The sequence below is a fragment of the Herpailurus yagouaroundi genome, unplaced genomic scaffold (assembly GCF_014898765.1).
Source record: "Herpailurus yagouaroundi ecotype Mexico unplaced genomic scaffold, PumYag 192, whole genome shotgun sequence".
In the NCBI taxonomy this organism is placed as follows: Eukaryota; Metazoa; Chordata; class Mammalia; order Carnivora; family Felidae; genus Herpailurus; species Herpailurus yagouaroundi.
Window position 1 is genome coordinate 10,508,474 of NW_024412423.1, and position 12,834 is coordinate 10,521,307.

Genomic DNA, 12,834 nt, shown 5'->3' on the forward strand with positions numbered 1-12,834 from the left:
AGGGAGTAGGAGTGGCCAGGCAAGAATGGGTGGAAGATGGGTTGGAGGTAAGTAATGCCCACTGGAAAGAGATGTTTCATGGAGCAGTTATTCACATAGGAGGAGGAAGGGTTTAGGTAGTGTTGGAAGCATTCAATGAAAAAAAAAAAAAAAAAAAAAAGAATCTTTAACCAGCCTGATTGAAAGCTGTGACTCAAAACCAGGCTTTAATAACCTTTTTATTGGTCTCATCATTGAGATGTTGTCTACATATACTTCATTATTCGTCTGTCACTGTTGGTCTCTGTCTCTCTGTATTTAACCACCACATTTAAAAAATTTTTTTAATGTTTATTTTTGACAGAGAGAGACAGAGCATGAGTTGGGGGTGGGGGCGGGGAGCAGAGAGAGAGAGAGAGAGAGAGAGAGAATGAGAATCTGAAGCAGGCTCCAGGCTCTGAGCTGTCAGCACAGAGCCAGATGCAGGGCTCGAATTCACAAGCCACGAGATCATGACCTGAGCTGAAGTCAAACACTCAACCGGCTGAGCCACCCAGGTGCCCCTAATCACCACATTTTGATGATGTGGTGGACAGCTGCTGACTTGAATGCCTACCATCCATCCTTCCTTCCTTGCTTCATTTATTTGTTTGTTTGTTTGTTTGTTTGTTTGTTTGTTTGTTTTCTGGTAAGAGCAACTGTATTTTCCTTTGGTAAAACTCTCCTACTCAACTGCATGGTGGGACTTACTGAGAATTCATGAGAGTTTTGCCACTTCGAGCAATGGCAGTGAGATCCCAGCTTGGCTCATCAAACCATCTCCCTACAATTGGATTATGAGCAGGGGGACACAAGGGTCAAAAATGTTGGAATTCACCCTTCCCACTACTGGAGAAAGTTTCTATGACTTCTTGCTACACAGACTGCCCTTGAGCTATTTCAGGCCAGTACCTTCCAAGAACTGATTCTTCAGCTTTTCCTTACATTTTTCCAGTGTGTGTGTGTGTGTGTGGCTGTTATGACATGGTCAGAGTCAATTGCTATTATCTGCCACTTAAGAACCATGACTGACACTGAAGGGGGTTGTGATTGGTTCTCTCAGATAATCAGATATCATGACTCTGCACCAAACATGATGGGTTTAGTTCTTTTTGAGTCAGGCTAGATTTGCTCTGCCCATGACTGCACAGCATCCTTGGTTACAAAAGAGTTTCAGATGAACGCTTCCCAGTGGATTGGCAAGTCTATTGCTTATATGATAAAGGCAAAAATGCAAGTGGAAATCCCACTGATGGCAGGTGAACAGTGCCGCATCTCCTTCTGAAAGTCAGAGACATTTTGTAGACTTTCTGCAGTGCTTAAACTATTCAATTTCTCCTACCCCCCCTAAGAGAAGATGGATTAAAAAGAAGAAACAGGTGTATATAATTTGGATGGACAGGCCGAATGATGGGGGAAGCAGGAAGGGATAGAGTATAATTTGTAATTATCTCTCATCTGCCCATGAACAGCTTATTCCTCAGGAAAGAGTCTCGTAACTGCCAGTGGTTGACCACACATCGCTGAGGCAAGATCTTTTCTGTGAGATGTGACCGTCGGATTGGCAGACCAGAGCAGCCCTTAATGGGAGGGTAGACAGTTTATGCTGGATGTTGAGTAAAATACTCTTGTTTCCCATCCTGGTGCTCAAATAAGAAAAGCTGTGTATCTTCGGACAGCTGATTTACTTTCTCTGGCTGTTAGTTATCTGTAGGACTCGAGGGTTAACCCAAATTCTCTCTGAAGTGTTTTTCCTAGCTTTAAAACTGCTGATTTTTGTGTGTCTAAGTAATTCCAGCAACTTTCAATTCATTCACTATAATGTTGCATTATGATGATTAATATTTCATTAAATACTCCTTTAGTTGGACTTGAAAACATTGGATGTATTTTATGTGTGAGTTAGAGTCTGCAGACTATCTTCCCTTTTTATAGATTTCCCTTCACTGAAATTCAGTATACATTTTTGTTTTACAAATATTTCTTGAACACATGCTCTGAAGTGTAATATATCATAATGCTGATTTACATTCATGAATACTCAATGAATGTCAACTGATGCAATCATTTGGAGAATTTATAGCTGAATGAGGGTTATCATTTGTTTCAAATTTGCTCTAACAGACTTAAAAATTCTTATCAGTACAAGTATAAATAACTAGAGTATAAATAACTAGAACAGTAGTGGTATGCAATCTTTATTTTTGGTATTCAATATTTATTTTTATTTTCTTTAAAATACACACATAGTACTTCAGGGGAGAAGACACATTACCCTTTGTCACCCATCCTAATGAGATGTTTACTTAGTTTTCTCTCTTTTCCACTTTCTCTAAACTCTCTGTGACTTAAGACTCAGCCAGGTGAAAATAAACATATGGCTACCACATGGGGGACAATGTAAAGTGTGTGCAAGCCCTATAGGAGACAATCTAGCCACACATTGTGCTCTCTGTTCAATGACGAAACTATTATTCACAAAATTTGAGAAACCACACTTCCTTCTATACACTGAAATAATAACAATAATGACAATCACAACAACAATAACAACAACAACAACAACAATGGTAGCTACATCAAAATACCTTTAGCATTTTAGTTTTGCTAAGAGCCATATCTGATTCCACTTTGACCTTGGTACTTTCTTTTCGTAGACAGTTCTGCATATGGCATTTACCATATGCAGAAGAATGTTGAAATGATACTAATCCTTTTTTTCTATTCTAGGCTATCAAAGTCAAGAATTTATTTTTTTTAAGATTTCATTTTTAAGTAATCTCTACAAACAACATGGGGCTCAAACTTACAACCCTTCAATCAAGAATCGCTTGCTCTGCAATCAAAAGTCGCTTGCTCTACTGAATGAGCCAGCCAGGTACCCGATCAATATCAAGAATTTAAACAGAAATATTGTTTGGCCCATTGACCAAGAAGTGGAATTTGCCCTAAAGCTATGTACACCATGTTTGTTAACTGTATTTATAGTTCTGGGATAATTGATATAAATGGAAAGTAGAATTACGCAAGAAGCCCAAACCATATAACAGTGCTGTTGAATGACCAAGGCCAGAAAACTAATGCTATAGTCAAAGAACTCAGGCTGAGCATTAATTCTTTTGTTTGGGGCTCAGGAAGCTCATATCAAACTTGTTCTTTGGTAAAGACGAATGCGCTTATGTGCTTTGGGGCCACGTCCCTGGGAAGCACCACAGAGAATCAAATAAAGAAGGTAGGAATTTGGAGGTGTCTAGGGGAAAACGAGGAAAGAGGGAAGTATGCCGTCAACACAAGGTGGGTCTTGAGAGGTGAATAAGAGGCACATTTTTAACAAGTAGTTCAGAAAGGGTAACAAGAGTGAAATCAAGAGCTAGAAATCATTTGACTTGGAGTAAAATGTAAGAGAGTGAGTTCGCCTTAAAATTCACAGTGTGCTTGTGTTCTCTCCTCATTCTTGTCTTATGCCACATTACCACCTCCAGGTACTCACCCAAATATAAAAAGTAGACAGTTGGTACACACTTGTCTGTGTGTCAAGGCGGAACTGAAAAAAAAAATCTGTAAACAGACTGAGTAGAAGAATTCCAGAAATTATGAATTTTAAATATATCTTGTTTGGTTACCCATCCCCTTGGGCCACCTAGGGAATGGAAATGTGGAACTTAACCCTAGGGAATGGAAAAGTATTTCATTCTAGTGTCTTTCTGCATATTCATATGTGATTAAGTAAATAATGGTAGTCTTTATAACAAAATGGAAAAACGAGAAGAGATGAACTTATGATAGGAAAATGGCTCTTTGAAATTCACTGAACCAGAGTTCACAGTAGTTTGGTTATATTGACCACAAAAATGAGGGGTCAGCCAGTTGGCAAAACTGCCCACGAGTGAAGTCCAAGTGATTTGACTGGGTCTGATGGACTGTCCAATGGCAAACAAGCAACTCTTCGTCTCACCATGCAGTGTACTAGGCTCATTTCTGTTTCTAACACAGAGCCCACCGGTCTCCTCAGTCCACGTCCTGGTCTATTAGCTGCCCCTCAGCTCTTTGTGCATTCTACCGTCCTAGAACCTGGAAGTTATTGAATTTCATATAACCTGGGTGTGATCCTCTGAGAGGGTGGGTTAGAAGTTGGGAGGACGTTTATGCTTAACTCGGGCATCTCTTTCTTTGCCCATCACATGCAATGATTGCAGCCGACCGTGAGTCATCTCTCTGTTTTAACTTAACCCTAGGGCCCGGAAGAACAAGACAACAAATTACTAACAACCTAATCCAAATTATATGGAGGGGTTTTTTTTCCTCCCCTGCAAAGAAATAGATCTCAGAACATTTGAGAGTGTTATGCATGTTTGGAGTAGAGGCAGAATGGAAGGAAGATTTGGTGAGGCTATGAAGGAAAAAAACCTGTTTCCTGATTGTACTTGACATCAGTTTTGAGAATCATAGTTCTTTCTCTTTTTGTTATTATTAGAATACTACTCATTTAAACCATCTACTTCCTCTTAATGATACAGCACCTTAATCACAGAATCAAAGCTTTATATGTAATGGTTCTTAAAGCAGTGGGAGTCTCTTAAAGCACACCCAGTTAGTTACAGTTAGGACATTGTTGTAAACATGGGTTTTTTTGCCTTCTACCTGTTTTATTTTTGTACCTTTCTGCTGTTTCATGGATCATAGTAATTTCTTCCAGAAGGTAGCTGATAAAAAGAGAAAAACTGAAATTCATAAAGTCTTTGGGAGTAGTGTCTCCTACAGGTCATCTAATGGCCCTGGATAGTTTTTCCACTCCTCTGGACAGTTTGACCACTCAAAGACCACTCTTTGAGGAGTGGTGAAACTGTCAGTTTATGGGACATGTGTATGGGAACCAGACAGGTTTTTCTACACTGAGCCATCTTCTTTTATACTCTATTGTCCCTGGTCTGTGTAAGTTTTTGCAAGTAATTAGTACAGGGGCCTGTAACAGTGGCATATTGAAAAAATATTAAAGGTAGATATTAAATATCAAGTGAAAAATATTAAATGAATATATACATCAAAACGATCCACAGCTAAGGAATCACCAGTGCTGGAATGATTGAGTTGACTACCCAGGGCCTTTCCACACTTGCTAAATTGTTCCCTAGCAGAGGAAGGAAATAATAAGGAAATATGCAATAATAAGAAAAATAAGCACCCTCTCTAAAAGGACAATACCTGTCTTCTCATTAATAAGACACATTTCTATTTCTTGTCATTAACTACGTTTTTTGGCACAATGCGTAATGCTTAAGGGCATTACCTCATTTTATCCTCACAACACCCCAGTGAAAGTAGTTGTTAATACTTTGATTTAATGGATAAAGGGCTGAATCTTAGATTAAGTAACGTGCTCCGTTAAAAACTGACAGAGCTGGACCTTGAACCCAGCTCTATCCTATGATACACATTATATGAAACTCTTGCCATGTGAGGTAGAAAGGAGGTAAGTATCAATTTTTGTGGGATTTTCAGTGTGTTAATTATTGGAGAAATTAGGCTTATTAAAGGTTACACGATAAGGAGATTGTGGGCAGGCCAACTAAATGAGTAGATGAGCAGTGACTACTTACCTAGTGCCTGTAGTTAAATGGCTTTGGAATAGGTGTGACATACAAGTCAACTGGAAGGTGGCACATAGTAGAAGGAAGCTGGGTGATGGAGACCGACAGTCCCTGGAGAAACTCTTACCTCTACTATTTACTAGTAAGTAGTTCTTGGACGAATTACTTTATTCTGAGACTTAAGTTACTCCACCAGAAATAAAGATAGTAAGTCCTACCTTGCAGGATTGTTGTGTGGATTAAATGTAAGTGTATGGCAGAGATTCTAGCTTATAGCAGGCACTAAGTACATAATGACCATTGTTACTACTTGGTACTTGGGTTTTCAACTTGAAAAGTCAACAAAGACTATTTGTATATAGACAATCATGCTAAATGGCTTTCTATATATATGGAAACAGAAACAGTCTTTACTTTCTAAAGTGCCCATTTTGTTACTTCGGGGCACGAACATTCCTTGAAAAAATATATTTTATTGAGATATAATTTAAATAAATTAAAACGTATAATTTTTAAGTGTATACTTTGAAGAATTTTCGCAAATGGTATGCCTTTGAAACTGGCACCACAGTCAATACACAGATTATTTCCTTATTATTTCACAAAGTCCCCGTGAGCCCACTCCACCCTTGCCCCAGGAAACCACAGTTCTGATTTATTTTTTCCACTTAGGCTAGTTTTATCTCCTCTGGAAGTTCATATGGTTGGGAATTATACAGAGGGTACCCTTTTGTGTCTGTTCCTTTGCTTAGCATGTCTGTTAAATTCATACATATGTTGCTCAATCAGAGGTTCATTTGTTTTTCTTAGTGAGTAGTATTTCATGCTATGAACATACAATGATTTGTTTTCCAGATCGGTATTATGAATAAAGCTGATATGAGCATTCATCTACAAATAATTCTGTGGATGTATTTTTCATTTCTTTGTGATAAATACTTAAGGGCAGAATTGCTGAAGCTTTAGAGTAGGTACATGTTTAATTTCATAAGGAACTATTAAATATTTTTATAAGTAATTGTATTATTTACCTTCGTGGAAGCTACATAAAAAGTTCCCATTGTTGCACATCCTTGGCATCCCCTGATAGCTCAGTCTTTTTCCATTTTAACAATTGGCTGTATAATGGCTTTTCATTGTTTTAATTTGCATTTCTTTAATGACTAATGATTGTGAGCGTTTCTTTTGTGTGCTATCTTTCATGCGCTACACATTTGTGAAATATATGTTTTGACCTTTTGCCCAATTTTTAATTTTTTTATGTTCCTTCTGAGAAGTAAGAGTGTTTTATATATTCTGGATACAGACTTATGTGAGACGTATGTATTACAAATATTTTCTCTGTCTGTGGCTTACCTATTCATTTTCTTAATTATGTCTTTTGAAGAACAGGAGTTTGTAATTTTGATAAAATCTGGTTTACCAGTTTGTTTCTTTTGTGGGTAGTGCTTTTTATATCCTGTCAAAGAAATCTTTTTCCAGCCCAAGTTCACAAGATTTTCTTCCATGTTTTCTTCTAAAAGCTTTATGAGTTAACTTTATCTGTAGGTCTGTGATCCATTTAGAAATATTTGGGGGATATAGTATGAGATAGGAGTTGAGGTTTATTTGTTTCCACATGGATATCCAGTTGATACAGCATTATTTTTTGAAAAGACTATTCTTTCTCTAAGAGGCCCCTTGACACCGATTTCAAAAATCAATTTGCCTTAAATGTGTAGATCTCTTTCTGGACTTCTTACTATTTTTCACTGATGTATTTACTTATTCTTATGCTAGTACCACACTGTCTTGATTATCATAGATAGTAAGTCTTGCAATTAAGTAGTGAAAGTCCTCCAATTTTATCATTTTTTTCTAAAAATATTCTGAGTGTTTTAGGTTCTTTGCGTTTCTACTTGCACTTCAGAAACAGCCTGTCAATTTCCACCTAAAATACTGCTGAAATTTTGACTGAGGTTGCATTGAATCTATAGATCAGTTTGGGGACCATTTATATTTAAATAACATGAGTTTTCCAGCGCTGCCTGGGTGGCTTGTTTGATTGAGCATCCAACTCTTGATTTCAGCTCAGGTCATGATCTCACAGTTTCATGAGTTCAAGTTTTTGCATCAGGCTCTTCACACTGATAGTGTGCGTGGAGCCTGTTTGGGATTCTCCCTCTCTTCCTCTCTCTCTGCCCCTCCCCCAATTATGCTCTCTGTGTCTCTCTCTCTCAAAATAAATAAATAAAATTTCCAATCCATGAACATGGTATATCACTCCACTTATTCAGGTCTTCTTTAATTTCTTTCAGCACTGTTTTGTAATGTTCAATATAGAAGCTACATGTCTTTTGTTTTAAATTTATTCCTAAGTATTTTATGTTTGTTGAGGTTATTGTAACTGAAAATATTTAAATTTAACTTTCTTGTTGTTTGTTGCTAGTTTATAGTAATACAACTGATTTTATAAGTTGATTTTTTAACTTCTTAAAAACTTTTCTTCTTTAAGATTTAGGGAGCAGAGTAACAAATGACTGCAGAAGAAGTGTGATGGATGTAAATAAGAGAAAGAAAATATCAGGAAATACCCAGAATGATTCTATATAGGCCATTTTAGGAAATAGGTAATGAAAAAAACAATTCCATATCAGTTAACTTTTGCTATATAACAAACCAACCCAAAACATTGTGCTTAAAAGAATGCACATACTGTTATTTCACAATCTTTGAGTTAGCTGAGTGGTTCTTCTGCTATTTTCACATGAAGTCACTCATATTCAGTTATATCTTTTTCTCAGAGATATATATGATACATACTTTATTCTGTCTGTGAATGAATCATTTTATTGGGGAAAATAATTTTGACCATAAAAAAATCTATTGAAAAGAACATGAATAATTCATTTCACATAATCAGAATATTGAAAATGGCCAGATGTTTTCAAAAATATTCATTTGTTCTTTCATCTAAAATATTAATATTTCAAATAGTTATGGTAATTCATTAAAAGATAAAATATTATAAGGTGTTATAGTTACTTTTTAAATAATTTTAACCCCACACAGAGTAATTAAAGACTTTCACAAGAGGAGGAAGGAGCAATATTTATATATATGAAAGTTGTGCTTAATCCTGGAATAAGAAGGAAATAATTTTTAAATGAATGGTTAATAATACATTAATACATATGGATCTATTCCAAAACTTTTAATATATAATATGTCTAAACATTATTTTTCTGCCCCTTAGTTTTTCCTTTATTGCCATTTATCTTAATAACCACAGTCCCATCTGGCTAGTCCAGATACCAGGAAGTCATCCTGCAAGTTGCTCTGTCCTTTACCCTCAATATGCAACCTACCAAATTGTTCATTGGACCTGCTTTAATTTTTTAGGCATTTCTACTTCTCCCCATCTTCATTTCAAATGCCCCTGTCCACATCACCAATTGTCTCTCTCTTAGGCAATAACTTCCTAACCAATTTTCCCATATTCACCCATGCCCACCATTCACATATTCCATACAGCAGCCAGGATGATTTTATTACAAACACACTTCTGACCATATCATTCCTGTCATTACAATGGTTTAGGAGAATCTCACACCCCTTAAGATAAAGTGGAAACCCCATGCCTCATGGACCCTACTCTTGCCTACCTCTCGGGTTCAAGGTACCACCACCCACTTCTCCTCACAGTGCTATGTCCTTTACACCTGCTACTATTTGTTGCAATTTCCAGGCCAAACTGCCCTTTTTCCAACAGGACCTTTTTTACACAAACCACACTTCCCTCTTCTTTTTTGCTAACCAGCCTCATCAATTCCTTCAAGTCTCAATTCAGAATTTCTTTCTGGAGACTTTCCCTTAACCTCTAGACAATGTCAGTTCCTTATCTTTTGCACATATATAGTATACTGCCCTTCTTTGTAAAGCTGGCCTCGCCTGTAATTACATGTTCAGTGTCTGTCTTCCCAACTGAACTAACATTTCCATAAGGGTATAAATTTCATCAATATATTCATCCAAGCTGTTTATTTCCAACTGTAGGAATGATGACTTTATGTATTGTGTATGGACCAAGTACAGTATCTGTTCTCAATACATGTTAATAAGCATTAATCATAAGAATACTTTGTCTCAGCTTGGTATGGTTTCAACAAACATGTATTACTCTCCCAGAATCAGCGTACCAAATGAAAAATCCCTTCAGTTGTCTCAGCATGGGAACTTGTGTTTTCTCACTTGGGAGAGAAATGGGCATAATTTAACCAGACTAGTAGAGCATCTGCTCCAGAGGTCTTGGGCTGAAGCAATTGGAAGCTTAATCTCACTAAAATGACTGGGTCTTGGCGGAGGTGAATGGGAAATCTTGCCCGATACTTGACCACACCAAGCTGACTTTAGTCAGGCTGTCACATTTACATGTACCAATACCTACATGTTCTTAACTTAAAAAGGGTAAGGGTAACTTAATTGTAAACAAAGCAGTTCTATAATAAAGAATTTTAGCCTTATCCTATTTAAATTTTCACTTATAAATTGAATAATTCATTCAACTGAACTGTTATTCACATCTTCTTAGGACTTTGGATATTTTGTGCAGTGCCCTTTATTGAGAATGGTGTTTAGGCAGCTCAACAATAACTATGTGATGAATTGTAAATGAGATGAGAAGAAACTTGAAGATGATCTAACAGTAAACTGCAAAGCTTATGTGGCAAAATACATGCATGAGCATTGAGATAGGGTTCCTAAAAATGCTGTGACTTGTCCTGGGAAATAACAAAGCCCTGCTAAGAGCAGTTCCAGCTGCCTTCCAAATGGTGATATTTTCATATGTGAAGTGCTAAATGATCATTTAGTGATCTTCCAAGCAAACCACAGAGGAAATCCACAAATTACTACAGCAGAATTTGTGTTGACACTTATGTACACAATCAAATAGGCTTTTCTCTAAGTGTCTCCATTAAAGGCTTGCTTTCAAAATGGAAAAATATTGCCTAGAAGTAGCTATAGGAACAAAGAGTAAACAGAAACAGAAATTACTGCTTTTTTTTATCAATACATTTTTACTGTGCTATAACCTTGTACTAATAATCAGTTTTAGGGCACCTGAGTGGCTCAGTCAGTCAATTGTCTGATTTCAGCACAAGTCATGATCTCATGGTTCGTGGGTTCGAGCCCTGCACCAGGCTCTGTGCTGACAGCTCGGAGCCTGCAGCCTGTTTCAGATTCTGTGTCTCCATCTCTTTCTGCATATCTCTCTCTCTCTCTCTCTCTCTCTCTCTCTCTCTCTTTCAAAAATAAACCTTAAAAAAACAATAATCAGTTTAAATAAGTGATTAGTGAGAATGAATTGACAAAATTTGCTCATTTCTGTATCGATAAATGGGTATTGTTATTAAGTCATTTATTTCTGGAAGGAAATAATATACTTTGCTGATGATACTAAGGGACCACTAAATAAAATACTGCTACAATGTGCTGCATTATTCTGAATCACCTCTGACAAAAAGATTTTTCTGTCATTCTGGTACTCTAATTTCTGAGAACAGAGATTTGTATTAAATATTCAATGTTTATTTCATATCGGCTAGAGATTGAGACTGTGTGATGTCTAAAGAGAAAACTATAAGAAAACTGCCTATGTCTTAAGAATGTACCCCCTATTTTGACATTTTCCTTGGAGATTGACTAAAGTTTCTAATTGCTTAATTGCTATTAGGATGATTGACTATTGTTTATTGAATTGACATCCTGCTGAGTTGGCATGGAGCCCAAGTTCTATTTGAGTCATGTGTTAAGGACCAGTTTTTAGAATTTTGAGGCTAGTATATAATAATTACTAGAACTACATATTTACCCCATGCCTGCCATACTATTAACAGAATGGTTATAAATGAGAAAATGGTCCCAAAAAAGTGCCAGAAGTTTTTAGAGTAATACTGAAAGCCAATGAAATGTGGAGACGTACTGGGCAAAATGTCAATTTTGGGGACAGGATGCTCTCATGTAGAACTAGATTTATGTAGAGTTGTAGTGAGGGAATCTCTGAGCTTGGTTTTTAATCCATTCTAAACAGACTCTCGGTTGCTTGGTATTTGTCTCAACTTTTTGTAACAATTTTTCCTAAAAGAAAAGAAGACAATAGCAGGCATGCTTTTATTATTTAAATGTTTCTACTCCCCTTCTGAAAATTTCCTGTCCTCAGAACATGGCTTCCACTGGGACACTTGAAGTCAAACAGCTTCTGGATTTACTGATGCAGGCTACTTACTACTAGGAATTTGAGAAATTCTTGGGAGGTGTCTCACCAGGAACCCAAGAAGTGGAATTTTAGGTGTGGCTAGCAAATGACTTAAAACTGCTTTAGTAGACCTCCTTGCAGACAGAAAAATGTTTTCTATAGGTCTTGTGGGCTTGAAGCCACACAATACTTTCCTTTCCATAGTGGACTTCCTCACTGCTCAGGAATGAGTGTATGGCAGGATGGAGTGTTGCTGGAGGTCATATGTCAAGTTCCTAACTGTGAGTGGGGAGAAACTGCTCTTGCGTTCCTACAGAAAACCACTGAAATGAGTCATCCTCTAGGGGGCAATAGAGTCTGATATAGGCTCATAATTGCCAGGATCAAGTTCCTGAGGGAAGGACTGATTAGGAAGAATTGTTAAACAGTCTTAGACTGGAGAATACATTAAGCAGGCTTCATGTTTACTATAGTCACTCAGAATCTCCTTGAATGTTTGTGGTTAGTGAAGTAGACCATGAGCTGAGTGTAGCTGCCCTACAAGAGCTTTACACATGAAGGAGGCTAAACCCCAGATCTAGGGAGGACTTCAAGAGAAAGGGATGAGGCAAGGCTGACTCAGCCTCGTTAGGTGCGTTGTTTTATTTAAAGTGAGGTTTCTAACCATATCTTACTAGAGGAGTGCCAGGTTGGGAAGAGTCCTCCTCATTTAACAGCAGTATAATTTTCCAGCTACCCAATTCCCTACAGTTGATAGTACCTAGAATAGGAGAAAAAGTGCTCTGGACCACTGCTGATTCCCCAAAACTTTGATGGCTCCTCATGGTCCCATACTGCCTCACTTCTGTTGGTGCCGGTTATCTAGTGGTCACATGCCCGTGTAATAGAAAGAATTCTGTGAAATCACCTTTATCCTCGTGTTACTGAAAATAAGGACACTGGATGGGTGTTAAAATCCAACTGCTGATGCATCTACTGGAAGTTTCATAGGAG